At 39.7% G+C, this 18508-nt stretch overlaps 1 pseudogene; it reads right to left on the reverse strand.

The window, feature by feature from the left end:
• The window catches only part of LOC136677421 (uncharacterized), a 31266-nt pseudogene extending 14441 nt beyond the window's left edge, over nucleotides 1–16825 (reverse strand).
• Nucleotides 16826–18508: the final 1683 nt, after the last annotated feature.

An 18508-nucleotide genomic window follows, 5' to 3' on the forward strand; every position in this document is an offset into this window, starting at 1 on the left:
AGAGATTTTGGCGGTGTATCCAACCAGCCCCACAACCGCAGACCATGTGTAACCACACCAGCACAGGACCTCCACATACAGTATCTTCACCTCCAAGATTGTCTGAGACCAGCACCTGAACAGCTGCTGCAACAATCAGTTTGCATAACCAATTAATAATAAGAATTTCTGCACAACCTGCCAGAAACCCTCTCAGGGAAGCTCATCTGAAACTCATGGAAGCTCGTTAGGGAAGCTCACCATCCTCATTGGGGTCTCCACCTGACTGCATTACGTCATCGTAACTGACTTGAGTGAGCAAATGCTCACATTCGATGGTGTAAGGCACGTTGGAGAGGTGTTCTCTTCACGAATGAATCCCGGTTTTCACTGTACAGGGCAGATGCCGTGTATGGCTATTTGCTGACATCAATGTTGTGAATTGAGTGAACCATGGTGGCGGTGGGGTTATGGTATGGGCAGGCATATGTTATGGGCAACAAACACAGGTGCATTTTATTGATGGCCTTTTCAAGGCACAGCGATACCGTGATGAGATACTGAGGCCAATTGTTGTGCCATTCATCCACGACCATTGCCTAATGTTGCAGCATGTTAATGCATGGGCCCATGTTGCAAGGATCTGTACACACTTCCTGGAAGCTGAAAACATCCCAGTTCTTGCATGACCAGCACACTCATGGGACATGTACCCCATTGAGCATGTTTGGGATGCTCTGGATCGGCGTATACAACAGCGTGTTCCAGTTGACAATATCCAGAAACTTTACAAAGCCCGTGAAGAGAAGTGGACCAAAATTCCCAGACAATCAACAACCTGATCAACTCTATGTGAGGAGATGGGTGGCACTGCATGAGGCACTGCATGAGACAAATGGTGGTCACACCAGATACTGACTGGTTTTCTGACTCCCTGGACCCTCCAATACAGTAAAATTAAACTGCACATTTTAGAGTGGCCTTTTATTGTAGCCAGCCTAAGGCAGACCTGTGCAATAATTATGCTGTCTAATCTGCATCTTAATATGCCACACCTGTGAGGTGGATGGATATTCTCGGTAAAGGAGAAGTGCTCACTAACCAAGATTTAGGCAAATTAGTGAACAATATTTGTGAGAAAAAATATATATATATATATATATATATATTGTACAAGATTAACTACCTTATAAATTATAATAAAATTAAACTACCAATTGGTGAAGCTTCTGGAACACTGCCATGGACAGTGTCTTGAGTGAAAACTGGTTCATTATCATTCATATCAATCACATTGACAACAATCTCAATCGGAGCTTTCCCTTCTCCTTCTGCTGCCACAGCGTGGACTTGAAGCTGAAATTGGCAGAAAAATTCAAACTATGTTTAAAGGACGGTGCATAAATGTGCTGCTTTAACATATGTTCTTTAGTGTATTCTCAGTCTAACATTTAGACTCTTACATTATTAGAATCAAAATCTCTCACCACATATTTATCTTTGGACTCTCGGTCTAGAGACGCTGTGACATAGAGCCAGCCAGTGTTTCTGTTCACGGTGAAAAGTCCCTCTGGGGGCAGGTCTGCTCCTTTTCCACTGATGCTGTATGTGACATTAACTTCCTCAGACTTATCAGACTGGATCTGGACACAGAGATAAAGTTTAGTGCAGAAATAAAATAGTCAGAAAGAGATTTCCTGCTTGAGATAGAGATCAGTTCTACTCACTTGCACTATCGCTATGGGGAAAGGTCCTCTGTCGTTCTCTGGGATGTTGATTGGTGGGATGTTCACCCACTCTCTCTTTCTTCTCTTCAGCTCCACAGACGACTCTGGAAACTGCAGAACTGGAACGTCTTGGAAGGGTTCTTTTTAAAATAATAGTAACAACACAAACACTACATTCATGATCGTCTGGAGGTGATTACACTGGTTTATGCAGCACCAGTCTTTGTTCCAACTTTAATTTCACGAATGATCATTTACACACCTGTCTATAATTACACGTTCAGTCAAACGGACCATGGTTAATTCCAGTTGGTCTCTGATTAAAGCTGATTTCACAGATTGCTGAGGTTTTTCATTTGCAGATTTGACTTATATTCTATATTCAGAATTTTTATGAATATACATATAAACATATTCATGAACAAAAGCTGAAACACATCCTCCTGACTTTTAATAAAACTGGATTTATAACTATATTTAAAACGATATATAAAACAGAAAGTGATGTAATTGTGATTGCTGTGTGTGTGTGTGTGTGTGTGTACATGACAAATTTGAGCACTCAACTATCAAATATTAATAACAAATGTTAGAAATAAAATGAATTATTAAGACATTATTTAGATTTATAGCTGTATATTTATGATACATTTTGCCTTTAAAGTATGAACATATTTGTAGAGTTTTTGAGGCTGTTTCTTTTGTGATTTGTGTTACATAAAGGCAGTAAAAATCTTGATAATAGCAAACATACTTCTACACACAAGGACTATCTTCAAATCAGTGATTTACTAAACTCAAATATTCAATAATAATAATAAATAATCGAGTTATAATATTGATGATGGATGTAGATATATGAGCAGAAATGTGAAGAGCACTAAACTCAAACTACAGTAAAGAAGAAGTTACATACCAGCATCTGCCAGGGCCACGTTTTCAGGGTCAGGTCCAATGTTCCTCAACCTCGGTGATGAATCAGCTTCGGGACTCAAAGCCTGGCACGAGGAACACAATTTAAATAAAAATGATTCATTATTAACAGTTTCAATATGAAAATACAGTCATACATATGAAATATAACCTTTATTTTAATCAGTTTACTAGGGTTGTTCTCACCTGGAGCAAAACCAGAAGGACGTTAAAGATCATCTCACACTCTGCAGTCATCACTGATCAAAGGGTTTAGTTTAATTTCAAAAACATCAAGAAGCTCCTGTGCTTTAATCTGTGTGTTTAGTTCCTGTCTGACAATATTTTAATCTTTTTTCCCAACCACAGATTACATGATTTGCTGAATTACACGCCACAGGAAACAGGAACTGCAGCTTTGCAAATACATTATAAGAAGTAAAATAAAAAGTTTAATACCTGCAACAGCCTGGGCTGCTTTTTGGAGAAGAAATAGAGCAAGTTTATTGTTCAGTGGAACGTACCTGTAAGGTTTGAAAATTACTAATTACAGGTGGCACAGTGGTGCAGCAGTGTCTCAGTCACAGCTCTAGAGACCTGGAGGTTGTGTGTTCAAGTCCCGCTCCGGGTGACTGTCTGTGAGGAGTGGGGTGTGTTCTCCCTGTGTCTGCGTGGGTTTCCTCCGGGTGACTGTCTGTGAGGAGTGTGGTGTGTTCTCCCTGTGTCTGCGTGGGTTTCCTCCGGGTGACTGTCTGTGAGGTGTGGTGTGTTCTCCCTGTGTCTGGGTGGGTTTCCTCCGAGTGATTGTCTGTGAGGAGTGTGGTGTGTTCTCTCTGTGTCTGTGTGGGTTTCCTCCGGGTGCTCTGGTTTCCTCCCACGCTCCAAAAACACAAGTTGGTAGGTGGATTGGCGACTCAAAGGTGTCTGTTGGTGTGAGTGTGTGAGTGAATGTATGTCGCCCTGTGAAGGACTGGCGTCCCCTCCAGGCTCCGGACCTACCATGACCTTTAACTGGATGTGTATATATAATTTTTTCACCAAAAATATACTAATAGTTGATTTAATTAAATAAAAATCTTTAGTGAAATTCATAGAGAAATTAGAAAATTGTTTTAAGAATCAACCACACAGTAAAGACGTTAATGTATTTTTAAAACCAATCTACAGCAAACATCAGATAAAACTGAAATATATTGCAGTTTAAATAAAGAATTAAACACAAATTAAATATCAACTTGAAATTTAATCTGACAATGACTGTGTTTTTCTTCTTATTGCTCCAAAGAAATTAAGATGAAGCTGAAGTTTGTAATTGGTTTTTAAGTAAAATGTGCATCTTCTCTCAAACCTTCAGACAAAAATACTCCACTTCTCCTATACATCCGTGTACAGTGGCTAGAACAGTGTGGTCCTGATGCAGGAGGCTGTTGTCATACACCCTCAGAGTAATGTTGTATTCTCACTCATTCAGTGCAGTGTTAGGAGTGAGGAGAATTCCAGTTCCTACAGCAAAACAACAATGAACAACAATCTACTACAAAGAAATGTGAAAAGTAAAAGAGTAAGAGAATGGAATGTATAATGTTTAGGTAAATAATTATTAAGAGAATTTGAAGTCAACTTTACAAGACGTATCACATACAACATTAAATAATTAAATATTTGTTTAAGTAATAACTTTAAACATTTAACTTTTGATGTATTATGCTATATTCTTATTGTATTAATATAATTCATAATAAACAAACAAACAAAAACGCAAGTATCTACATGAAGAGCATGGAGCCAGTTAATATACTCTTATGTAAAACAGATTTTTAATTCTAATGGTTAACTGAGACATTTAAATACTTAGTAATTCTTAATAACATCATAATGAGGGTCTAATAATAAGTTAAGACATTACTTAACCATTTAGTAATGTTTATTACTGTCGTATACTGCACCCCATATTGTATTGTGTTACCCATTCATTGCTATTCTCTGAAGTTGAGAGCATTGTATTTAGCAGCACTTATTAAAGTCCATACTGTACTGTAATTAATCTGTTTAATAAATTTTATGTTTGAGCTTATTAAAATATAGATTTAGTTTTTTATATTTCTTTTTGTTCTTCAGCGGACCTTGTTCTCAAATTTGTTTTTGTCCAGGTGTCACTTAAGCTTACCATTTTTGTCCATCTTGGCCGTCCAGTAGTTCCTACTTTCTCCTTGGAGCTCCACCTTAAATGGAGCAGCAAATCCAGGCCCATCTTTATCCATCACAGACAGCAGCACTGGAGCTGGCTCCTTACTGCACACTGTGATCATCTTCTCTTCAATAACGGGAGAGTTATCATTCACATCCTCCACATTTATCAGGAGGGTTCCTGTACCAGTGGCTGGAGCCCGATCTGTAAATGTGTGAAATCTATTAGGAGAAGCTACAGCATGTTTTTTTTTGTAGATAAAAAAAACCAAGGCAAAGCATTACTATTGTCCACAGCCAGGATCAGAGCTCTGTAATTTCCATCTTTCACAAAATGTGACTCTCTGTCCATGGGGCTCTTCACGTTGATTACTCCAGTCTCTCCATCAACACTCAGCCAACCAGCAGCATCAGCACCTACACGATACCTACAACAAACAGCAGATACACAATCAATATCAGTGCTTCTTTATCTGAGAGAAAGTCCAAAAAAACAAGCAGGTTTTTATCAGATCTAAAAGAACACTAGGTAAGATTCGGTATTATAGCTCCGGGGCTCCCCCTACAGCTGCAGAGTGTAATTAACTTTTACAACACTGTCCTTAAATCAAGTTGGTGGTGGAGGTCCTACCCTCCACAGACAGTTACACAGCACACTTTCTACACTGCTGACCCTGCAGTAGCTCTGTAGCCACTATTACAGCTCAGTAGACCATCTCAGTGATTTTGAAGCTGTGATTTTAAGGCAGGGTGGCACAGTGGCACAACAGGTATTCCTTGGGTTGTGGGTTCGAGTCCTGCAACTGTTTGTGAAGGGTTCTTCCAGTGTTTGCGTAGGTTTCCTCTGGGTGCTCTGGGTTCCTCCCACGGTCCAAAAACACAGGTTGGTAGGTGGAATGACGACTCACAAGTGTCCGTATGTGTGAGTGTGTGAGCAAATGTATGAGAGTGATGTACTGGTGCCCCCTACAGGGTGTGTTCCTGTCTGTGCCGGGTACGGTCTGGAGCTACGACGAACTTGAACTGGGTATAGTGGTTACAAACAATTAATGAATAAATAATATTCCAAGTGTTACTTTAAACCTAGTTGTAGGAAATATATTTAGTTATAATAAGAATCTAAAAGTCAAAAATATCACATCAATTGATTTATCACACCAAAATAAATCATCAGAAATATGTCCATCACATTTAGTAATAAGGGTTATGTTTGGTGGCTCTTACGTCACGGTCTGAGCCCTCGCTGTGTCTGGATCAGTGGCGGTGAACACAGTCACCTGAGAACCAACAGCTGTATCTTCAGGTACAGAAACCTCTTTCACCTGTGGATCAAACACTGGAGCTTCATTCACATCCAAAAATTTCACAATGATTTTGGCAGTCGACGTGGGAATAAGTTTGACTAAAGGAACGTCGTTCTCCACAGCCACCAACAGATTATACTTTGGGATTGTCTCAAAGTCCAGAGGCTGAAAGAACAACAAAGAAAAGCCAGTGAACGCAAGAATAAAGACGCCCCAGGATATGATTCAGGATTAAAGACATAAATCCTAACCAGTAAGTTCAGGCTACTGTGTTATATTCTGTAAACTATAGTGTTTGGTGAAGTGCTTTACCGAGGTCTTCTCAAATTTGGGTGCATTGTCGTTGCTGTCTGTTACAGTAATAATAGCCATTGCAAAAGCCATGAAGCCAGAACCCGCCATATCTGCAGCTTGAATCTTCAGGGTGTATTTAGGATATTTCTGGAAGAATCAAGAATCATTACTGGGACTTTTATTTACTGTTTCATTCCACATCAATTCAAATTTAACCTGTGACCATCTAGGTCTGTTCTAACTACAAACCGGATTCCAAAAAAGTTGGGACACTAAACAAATTGTGAATAAAAACTGAATGCAATGATGTGGAGGTGCCAACATCTAATATTTTATTCAGAACAAAACACAAATCACAGATCAAAAGTTTAAACTGAGAGAATGTATCATTTTAAGGGAAAAATATGTTGTTTCACAATTTCATGGCGTCAACAAATCCTAAAAAAGTTCTTCTTACAACACTCAACAGACGTCTGGGGACAGAGGAGACCAGTTTCTCAAGTTTAGAAATAGGAATGCTTTCTCATTCATGTCTAATACAGGCCTCTAACTGTTCAATCGTCTTGGGCCTTCTTTGTCGCACCTTCCTCTTTATGATGCACCAAATGTTTTCTACAGGTGAAAGATCTGGACTGCAGGCTGCCATTTCAGTACCCGGATCCTTCTCCTACGTAGCCATGATGTTGAGATTGCTACAGAATGGTGCCTTTCCAGACATGCGAGCTGCCTATGCCACAAGCACTCATGCAACCCCATACCATCAGTGATGCAGGCTTCTGAACGGAGCGTTGATAACAACTTGAGTTATCCTTGTCCTCTCTGGTCCGGATGACATGGCGTCCCAGTGTTCCATAAAGAACTACAAATCGTGACTCATCTGACCACATAACAGTCTTCCATTTTGCCACACTCCATTTTAAAAGACCCCTGGCCCAGTGCAAACGTCTGAGCTTGTGGAGCTTGCTTAGAAATGGCTTCCTCTTTGGACTGTAGAGTTTCAGCTGGCAATGGCGGATGGCACGGTGGATTGTGTTCACTGACAATGCTTTCTGGAAGTATTCCTGAGCCCATTCTGTTATTTCGTTGACAGTGGTATTCCTGTTTGAGGTGCAGTGACGTTTAAGGGCCCGGAGATCACGAGCATCCAGTAGAGTTTTACGGCCTTGACCCTTACGCACAGCAATTGTTCCAGATTCTCTGAATCGTTTGATGATGTTATGCACGGTTGATGATGATAACTTAAAAGTCTTTGCTATTTTACGCTGGGTAACACCATTCTGGTATCACTGCACTATCTTTCTGCGCAACAATGGTGGACTTGGTGATCCTCTTACCATCTTGGCTTCAGAGAGACACTGACACTCTGAGAAGCTCTTTTTATACCCAATCATGTGGTCAATAGACCTAATTAGTGTTAATTGGTCTTCCAGCCGTTCGTTATATGCTCAATTTCCTTTTTCCAGAAACTTATTACTACTTACTACTTACTACTACTTATTACTTAACTTTTTTGGGATTTGTTGACACTGTGAAATTTTGAATCAACATATTTTTCCTTTAAAATGTTACATTTACTCAGATTAAACTTTTGATATGTTATCTATGTTCTATTATGAATAATATATTGACATTTGCCACCTCCACATAATTGCATTCAGTTTTTATTCACAATTTGTTTAGTGTCCCAACTTTTTTGGAATCCGGTTTGTAAATATTATTTAGTGAACAATAGCCCTGCAGGATAAAAACATCTGTGGAATACTCACCTCTCTGTCCAGTCCCTCAGCGGTGACTCTAATCGCTCCAGACACAGGATTAATGTCGAACATGTTTGGATTCGGCTCTACTGGATTCTGACTGATGATGGAGTATCTGATATTAGCATTGACCGAGGTAGGGTCGTCTGAATCAGTGGCTGTGACCTTCATGAATTCCAGTCCTGTACAGAAAGGAATAATGACAGTTAAACATGACATAATCCACAGTGAAATACAGATGGAGATCTAAACACTAACTAAACACTGCAAATAATTTTGAAACCTATTTACACATCATAAATTAAAGATAAATTAAACTACCTATTGGTGAAGCTTCTGGAACACTGCCAAGGAAAGTGTCTTGGGTGAAGACAGGTTCATTATCATTCATATCAATCACATCAACAATAATCTCCATGGGAGCTTCTTCTTCTCCTTCTGCTGCCACAGCGTGAACTTAAAGCTGAAATTGGCAGAAAAATTCAAACCATGTTTAAAGGACAGTGCATACATTTATTGCCTTAACATAACGTTATCAGAGTCAAAATCTCTCACCACATATTGGTCTTTTGTCTCTCGGTCTAGAGACACTGTGACATAGAGCCAGCCAGTGTTTCTGTTCACGGTGAAAAGTCCCTCTGGGGGCAGGTCTGCTCCTTTTCCACTGATGCTGTATGTGACGTTAACTTCCTCAGACTTATCAGACTGGATCTGGATACAGAGATAAAGTTTAGTGCAAAAATAAAATAGTCAGAAAGAGATTTCCTGCTTGAGTTAGAGATCAGTTCTACTCACTTGTACTATCGCTATGGGGAAAGGTCCTCTGTCGTTCTCTGGGATGTTGATTGGTGGGATGTTCACCCACTCTCTCTTTCTTCTCTTCAGCTCCACAGACGACTCTGGAAACTGCAGAACTGGAACGTCTTGGAAGGGTTCTTTTTAAAATAATAATAACAACACAAACACAAACACTACATTCATGATCGTCTGGAGGTGATTACACTGGTTAATTGTGGTCTGGGGTTCAGCTGGTTTAACTTTGATCTTGTGCTGGTTAAGCAGGTATATAATGGTCGTGATTAAAATGGTTGGTTGCAATATGCAATCGCACCACTAGTGTTCCCAAAACCTAACACACTGTACCTTTAATATGCAGCACCATTTTTTGTTCTAACAATAATTTAATGAATGATAATTTACACACCTGTCTATATTTACACATACAGTCAAACGGACCATGGTTAATTCCACTTAAATACACCACTGTAATTTTAGGAAAGAGGCATTTTGAGAATTATGCCTCATTTTCCATTTAATCACTAACCACAGCTGATTTCACAGATTGTTGAGGTTTTTCATTTGCAGATTTGACTTATATTCTATATTAAGGTTTTTAAGAATATACATATAAACATATTCATGAACAAAAGCTGAAACACATCCTCATGACTTTTAATAAAACTGGATTTATAACAATATTTAAAAAAATATTTAAAACAGAATGTGATGTAATTGTGGTTGCTGTGTGTGTGTGTGTGTGTGTGTTTGCGTACATGAAAAATATGAGCACTCAACTATCAAATACTAATTACAAATCTTACAAATAAAATGATTAATTATTAAGACATTATTTAGATCTATAGCTGTATATTTATTATAAATTTTGCCTTTAAAGTATGAACATATTTGTAGAGTTTTTGAGGCTGATTCTTTTGTGATTAGTGTTACATAAAGGCAATAAAAATAAAAACATACTTCTACACACAAATACAATCTTCAAATCAGTGATTTACTAAACTCAAATATTCAATAATAATAATAAATAATCGAGTTATAATATTGATGATGGATGTAGATATATGAGCAGAAATGTGAAGAGCACTAAACTCAAACTACAGTAAAGAAGAAGTTACATACCAGCATCTGCCAGGGCCACGTTTTCAGGGTCAGGTGCAATGTTCCTCAACCTCGGTGATGAATCAGCTTCGGGACTCAAAGCCTGGCACGAGGAACACAATTTAAATAAAAATGATTCATTATTAACAGTTTCAATATGAAAATACAGTCATACATATGAAATATAATCTTTATTTTAATCAGTTTACTAGGGTTGTTCTCACCTGGAGCAAAACCAGAAGGACATTAAAGATCATCTCACACTCTGCAGTCATCACTGATCAAAGGGTTTAGTTTAATTTCAAAAACATCAAGAAGCTCCTGTGCTTTAATCTGTGTGTTTAGTTTCTGTCTGACAATATTTTAACCTTTTTTTCCCAACCACAGATTAAATCATTTGCTGAATTACACGCCACAGGAAACAGGAACTGCAGCTTTGCAAATACATTATAAGAAGTAAAATAAAAAGTTTAATACCTGCAACAGCCTGGGCTGCTTTTTGGAGGAGAAATAGAGCAAGTTTATTGTTCAGTGGAACGTACCCGTAAGGTTTGAAAATTCAAGTCCCGCTCCAGGTGACTGTCTGTGAGGAGTGTGGTGTGTTCTCTCTGTGTCTGCGTGGGTTTCCTCCAGGTGACTGTCTGTGAGGAGTGTGGTGTGTTTTCCCTGTGTCTGTGTGGGTTTCCTCCGGGTGACTGTCTGTGAGGAGTGGGGTGTGTTCTCCCTGTGTCTGCGTGGGTTTCCTCTGGGTGACTGTCTGTGAGGAGTGTGGTGTGTTCTCTCTGTGTCTGCGTGGGTTTCCTCCAGGTGACTGTCTGTGAGGAGTGTGGTGTGTTTTCCCTGTGTCTGTGTGGGTTTCCTCCGGGTGACTGTCTGTGAGGAGTGTGGTGTGTTCTCCCTGTGTTTGCGTGGGTTTCCTCCGGGTGACTGTCTGTGAGGAGTGTGGTGTGTTCTCCCTGTGTCTGCGTGGGTTTCCTAAATTTAAACAAATAAAAAAACATCCATTCATTCATTCATTATCTGTAACCGCTTATCCAATTTTAGGGTCGCGGTGGGTCCAGAGCCTACCTGGAATCATCGGGCGCAAGGCGGGAATACACCCTGGAGGGGGCGCCAGTCCTTCACAGGGCAACACAGACACACACACATTCACTCACACACTCACAACTACGGACACTTTTGAGTCGCCAATCCACCTGCAACGTGTGTTTTTGGACTGTGGGAGGAAACCGGAGCACCCGGAGGAAACCCACGCAGACACGGGGAGAACACACCAACTCCTCACAGACAGTCACCCGGAGCGGGAATCGAACCCACAACCTCCAGGCCCCTGGAGCTGTGTGACTGCGACACTACCTGCTGCGCCACCGTGCCGCCTTTAGTTTTAAGAATCAACCACACAGTAAAGAAGTTAATTTTTGAAACCAATCTACTGCAAACATCAGATAAAACTGAAATATATTGCAGTGTAAATAAAGAATTAAACACAAATTAAATATCAACTTGCATTTTAAAATCTGACAATGACTGTGTTTCCTTCTTATTGCTCCAAAGAAATTAAGATGAAGCTGAAGTTTGTAATTGGTTTTTAAGTAAAAAGTGCATCTTCTCTCAAACCTTCAGACAAAAATACTCCAATATTCTCATGCATTTGTGTACAGTGGCTAGAACAGTGTGGTCCTGATGCAGGAGGCTGTTTTCATACACCCTCTCCCTCATTCAGTGCAGTCTTAGGAGTGAGGAGAATTCCCATTCCTACAGCAAAACAACAATGAACAATAATCTTTTACAAAGAAATGTGAAAAGTAAAAGGAGTAAGAGAATGGAATGTATAATGTTTAGGTAAATAATTATTAAGTGAATTTGAAGTCAACTTTACAATACGTATCACATACAACATTAAGTAATTTAGTATTTGTTTAAGTAATAACTTTAAACATTTAACTTTTGATGTATTATGCTATATTCTTATTGTATTAATATAATTCATAATAAACAAACAAACAAAAAAACGCAAGTATCTACATGAAGAGCATGGAGCCAGTTAGTTAATATACTCTTATGTAAAACAGATTTTTAATTCTAATGGTTAATTGAGACATTTAAATACTTAGTAATTCTTAATAACATCATAATTAGGGTCTAATAATAAGTTCAGACATTACTTAACCATTTAGTAATGTTTATTACTGTCGTATACTGCACCCCATATTGTATTGTATTACCCATTCATTGCTATTCTCTGAAGTTGAGAGCATTGTATTTAACAGCACTTATTGAAGTCCATACTGTACTGTAATTAATCTGTTTAATACATTTTATGTTTGAGCTTATTAAAATATAGATTTAGTTTTTTATATTTCTTTTTGTTCTTCAGCGGACCTTGTTCTCAAATTTGTTTTTGTCCAGGTGTCACTTAAGCTTACCATTTTTGTCCATCTTGGCCGTCCAGTAGTTCCTACTTTCTCCTTGGAGCTCCACCTTAAACGGAGCAGCAAATCCACGCCCATCTTTATCCGTCACAGACAGCAGCACTGGAGCTGGCTCCTTACTGCACACTGTGATCATCTTCTCTTCAATAACGGGAGAGTTATCATTCACATCCTCCAAATTTATCAGGAGGGTTCCTGTATCAGTGGCTGGCACCTCATCTGTAAATGTGTGAAGTCTATTAGGAGAAGCTACACCACCTTTTTAAAGTAAATAAAGCATAACAACAAAGGATTACCATCGTCCACAGCCAGGATCAGAATTTTGTATTTTCCATGTTTCACAAAATGTGACTCTCTGTCCATGGGGCTCTTCACTTTGATGACTCCAGTCTCTCCATCAACACTCACCCAACCAGCAGCATCAGCACCTACACGATACCTACAACAAATAGCAGATACACAATCAATATCAGTGCTTCTTTATCTGAGAGAAAGTCCAAGAAAACAATTAGGTGTTTTTTGTTTTGCATACCTAAATGAGCACTAAGTAAGATTTTGTATTTTTGCTCCTGGGCTCCCCCTAAAATTGCACAGTGAAATTCACCCAAAGGAGCACTGCCCACCCCCCATTATTCAGTAAAGCATCACAATGACTTTGAAGCTGTAATTTTACAGTAAATATAGTACCTATTGTTCCTTTAAAGCTAGCTGTGGGAACCATATTAGTTACAACAAAAATCTACAAGTTAAATTGCTCCTCATGTAAAGAAAACAAAAACCAATAAAAGCTAAATATCACACCAAAATAAATGATCTGAAATATTCCCATCACATTTAGTAATAAGGGTTATGTTTGGTGCCTCTTATGTCACGGTCTGAGCCCTCGTTGTGTCTGGATCAGTGGCGGTGAACACAGTCAGCTGAGAACCAACAGCTGTATCTTCAGGTACAGAAATCTCTTTCACCTGTGGATCAAACACTGGAGCTTCATTCACATCCTCAAAGTTCACAGTGACTGTGACAGTGGACGTGGGCATGGGTTTAGCAAAAGGAACGTCGTTCTCCACAGCCACCAACAGAGTGTACTTTGGGTTTGTCTCAAAGTCCAGAGGCTGGAGGAACACAGAAGAAAAGTCAGTGAACTCAAGAACTAAGACGCCCCAGGGTTTATTCAGCTGACAGTTTGAAGTGGTGTCAGTGCTACCTTCCATAAAATTTCACCAATCACAGAGGTGGTATCTTATTCTGGCCAAAAAAAAGTGTCACCTGCTTTGATCAGCCGTAAAAAAGGCTTTGACTGGGCAACAAAAAATAACAAACGACAAAATAAATTGAGACTATCTGATGGAGTTACTTCTACAGGTTTCTATCTGACTCAATCACTGAATTAAGCAATGCTAACTGACCCAAAGGCGTCCCTTGTTTGGTTGCATAAAAATTTTCTTTTTGAATGTGGGGAGTCAGCTCCATTCAGGTGTTCAGACCTTGTGACTTCTCTGTGACTCCTCGACTCTGACACACACACTTTTGGCTGTACCTATGTTTTCTACGTGACGCCACTTGGGAGGTAGCCATTCTCTGTTTGGCTACTGGGCCTGGGGAAAGGAATGTGACCGTCTCAAGTTTCCCAGAGGAAAAAGATATGCTTTGGCAGATAAAAAATTTACAAAATTATTTATGAGGTATTATCTCATATTATTTTATTGAATGTTAACATTGAGTATATTGATGTAAGTACACAAACTATTCTAGGTATTATAGATTAATTCACTTTCTTTTAAAATGAGAAAGGAATCTTCATGATTTGGAAATGCGCATTAATTCACGTCAAATCAATTCATGTTAGCGTACATTCACCCGAGTATAATATATTATCACATGATTCAACAATAATAATGATAATTATACATTTGACAATGCATAACTGGATTCAGAAAAGCATAGTGTCAAAGATAAAAAAAAATATATTGCAGTGTAAATAAAGATTTTGTTTAATTATTGAGATGAAGCTTGTAATTGAATTTTAAGGAAAATGGGCAACTTCTCTCAAACCTTCAGACAAAAATATTCCACTTTTCCTATGCATTCATGTACAGTGGCTAGAACAGTGTTGTCCTGAAACAGGAGGCTGTTGTCATACACCCTCAGAGTAATGCTGTATTTTCCCTGCTTCAGTGCAGTTTTAGGAGTGAGGACAATTCCATTTTCTTACAGCAAAACAACAATGAATAATAATCCATTACAAAGGGGAAAAATTGGAACTTTTTAAGAAAAATAGAATAATAGTATTACCAAAAACTAAAGTGAAAATAGGGATTCCGTTAAACAGAGCAGCAGCTGACAGATTTACACAGTGTGGAGCAATTTCACTGTTCCCATGAGTAAGAAAGCAAGTTATAATAGATTCAACAAAGTATAAAGTTGAACATTAAAAGGTCCAAAATGCCAGCACTTAAATACTTTGATTTCTACCTAAAATAGCTCCAGCTCCAAACTCAGAACTCCAGAGCAAAACTGAAACCTATCAAAGCTGGCATGGGCTTCCTGTTCTGCAGCTTTTTACTGGAGTTTTCTGATTCACTTTAAACTTTTTTTTGAGCATGTTAAGACGAGTTAAAAACCGGAGAAAAATTTTGAAACCGCACTCTGAGCTGCTCTAAAAATACATTGAACTCTATGGGAGCCGAAACCCTCCCTAGTGACGAACAAAAATTCAACTCAAAAACCGTACTTTCAATAATGTTCAAATTTTCAAGTGCTAGAAAGGAAAGGTTTCTCTACCATTTAAAATGAAGTTAAAATTTAAATGAAGTTTCTAGGTGAAACTATAAGGAAGATACGGTGAATTGTTTGGTTGAAAAGTGAAAAAACAGTTTTCGGGCAGAGAAGATAGAGTGCGGTGATATCACCCACTCTAACTGCCACCCATTGAAATGAATTGAGGGATTTTGAAGGAGGGATAGAAAGGAAAGGATGAGTGCAAGAGGTCCAAAAACAGATGTGATGGGTCCCGGTGCGCCCAGGTCCGACCGTCTGAAATCTCATGTCCGTAGCTTGAAAATTGACCAAGTTGGAGCACTCATTAATTTTAAAATTAATCCCATAGAAATGACTGGGGAAAAATGGACTGAAAAACGAGTGTAGCGGGTGAATGAGTGCAGGTATCGGAAAGCTGAATACAACCCACATCTTCGCTATAAGACGCACGATTTCCAGGTGGAACGGAGTGGATAGTTCGAAAACTGCGGGACGAGTTAAGCGGACAAGGAAACTCGGAATAATAAGAATACTGAAAGATAGAAGAACAATATATTGCGCTGCTGCAACATAATAATCTCCATGGGAGCTTCTCCTTCTGCTGCAACAGCATGGGCTTGAAGCTGTCAGAAAAATATAAACTATGTTAAAAGGACAATGCCTACAAGCATTGCTTTAACATAGGTTTCATAAGTGTTTTTTCATTCTAACACACAGAGTCTACATCAGACATTAAAATCTCTCACCACATATTTATGTTTGGCCTCGTCGTCTAGAGGCGCTGTGACATAGAGCCAGCCAGTGATTCTGTTTATGGTGAAAAGTCCCACTGGAGGCATGTCTGCTCCTCCTCCAGTGATACATACATACATACATACATTTTCTTTTTCGCGTTTCCATTTCAGGGTCGCGGTGGCAACAGGGTGAGCAAAGAAGCCCAGACGTCTCTGTCCCTTGCAACATACACCAATTGCTCCTGGGGGATGCCAAGGCGTTTCAAGGACAGCCGGGAGATATAATCCCTCCAGCGTGTCCTGGGTCTACCCCGGGGCCTCCTTCCAGTTGGACGTGCCTGGTATACTTCCAGTGGGAGGCATCCTGATCAGATGCCCAAACCATCTCAACTGACTTCTCTCAATGCAAAGGAGCAGCGACTCTACTCCGAGCTCCTCCCTAGTCACTGAGCTCCTCACCTGATCACGGAGAGTACGCCCAGCGACCCGTTGGAGAAAGCTCATTTTGGCCGCTTGTATCCGCGATCTTGTTCTTTTGGTCATTACCCAGAGCTCATGACCATAGGTGAGAGTGGGGACGTAGACTGACCGGTAAATTGAGAACTTTGCTTTATGGCTCAGCTCTCTCTTCACCACAATGGTGCGGTACAGTGACCGCATTACTGCAGACGCTGCACCTATCCTACGGTCAATCTCACCATCCCTCTTCCCATCACTCGTGAACAAGAACCGGAGATACTTGAACTCCTTCACTTGGGGCAGGTTCTCACCCCTTACCTGAAGGGAGCATGCCATCTGTTTCCGGGAGATAACCATGGCCTCAGACTTGGAGATGCTGGTCCGCATACTGACCGCTTCACACTCAGCTGCAAACTGCTCAAGTGAACACTGGAGGCCTCCGTGCAAAGAAGCCAGAAGAACAAAATCATCCGCAAAAAGCAGAGATGCCACCTCCTGAGCTCCTCGACGGAAGCCCTCCTGCCCCAGGCTACGCCGCGCCACCCTGTCCATGAATATCAGGAACAGGAGTGGAGATAAGGCACAGCCCTGACGGAGTCCAATGCCCACACTGAACAAGCTTGACTTACTACCAAGCATGCAAACACAACTCAAACTCTGAGAGTACAAGGACCGTATGGCTCGCCGGAGCGACTCTGGCACCCCATACTCCCGGAGCACCTCCCACAGAATCTCTCAGTGAACACGGTCATATGCCTTCTCCAAATCCACAAAGCATGTGTAGAGTGGAGTAGCAAATTCCCATGCTCCCTCAATCATCTGTGCAAAAGTAAAGAGTTGGTCCATAGTTCCACGGCCAGGATGAAATCCGCATTGTTCCAAAATCCTAGGTTCAACTATCAGATGGATTCTCCTTTCCAGCACCTAGGCATAGACTTTCACCAGGAGGCTGTGTAATGCCACGATAATTGGCACACTTTCTCCGGTCGCCTTTTTTGAAAATAGGAACCACCACCACGATTTGCCAATCCAAAGGCACCTCCAGTGATGCTGTATGTAATCTTAACTTCCTTAGACTTACTGGACTTGATCTGGACAAAGAAACCATTCATTACAAAATAAAACAGACAGATATAAATTTCTTAATTGAGTTAGAGATCAGTTCTACAAACCTGCACCATCTGTTTGGGGAAGGGTCCTCTGTCGTTCTCTGGGAAGTCGATTGGTGGAATCACCCACTCTGTCTTTCTCCTCTTTAACCCCACAGAAGATTCTGGAAACTGCAGCACCCGGAAGGTCCGTCTTGGTAGAACTCTTTTTATAAATAAAAACCACAGACAAATAAATGTCCATCAAAAAGTAAAAAAAACACTGTAATATAAAAACTAGTGTGGGTTTGCTGATTTTTGTTGTTCTGGTGACTTGTGTAAAGTTAGTTGATTAATAAAGTTAGTGTAAAAATTATAACATAATCTGCAGGTGTCCCTATGATGTAGTGCATTTTTTCCACTATAAAATTTACATATTTTAAAAACTCATATCGTGCAATAAATATAGAGCAGATCTAGATACAACACCAGCTTTAAATGAACTCTATGTCTGATTAAAATGCTACATTATAAAGTCTAATCTTAAACATAACTGAGAAATGAGCAAAAATATAAAACAATGTTTGTAAATGAGAAATAAATAATAATTTATTTAGATTAAATATTATTGCTGTACTGTTTGTTTGAGGAGTTTTCTAGCTCTGCTGGTGGTTGTGAAATCACAAGAATGATTCTCAATAGAAGAGAGCATTTTTTTCTGTGTGCACTCCAAACACAAACCTAAGGGTGCTTTATTTAAAATATAAACTAGAAACAGGCATTTCATTGTCATTTCACAGCAATTCAACAAAATTTAGTCTCGGCATTTAACCCTTCAGTGGCAGAGAGTTTGCCCACCACCATCACATTATATGATGGAGACCTGAAGTACTGAGCCATTGAAATCTTATAACAAGCAAGAACTACAGTATTTTGTACCCTCAGTTCCCAAACACTTTGTAAAATGTTAGCGTCAGGGTTC

The sequence above is a fragment of the Hoplias malabaricus genome, chromosome X2, assembly GCF_029633855.1.
Source record: "Hoplias malabaricus isolate fHopMal1 chromosome X2, fHopMal1.hap1, whole genome shotgun sequence".
In the NCBI taxonomy this organism is placed as follows: domain Eukaryota; kingdom Metazoa; phylum Chordata; class Actinopteri; order Characiformes; family Erythrinidae; genus Hoplias; species Hoplias malabaricus.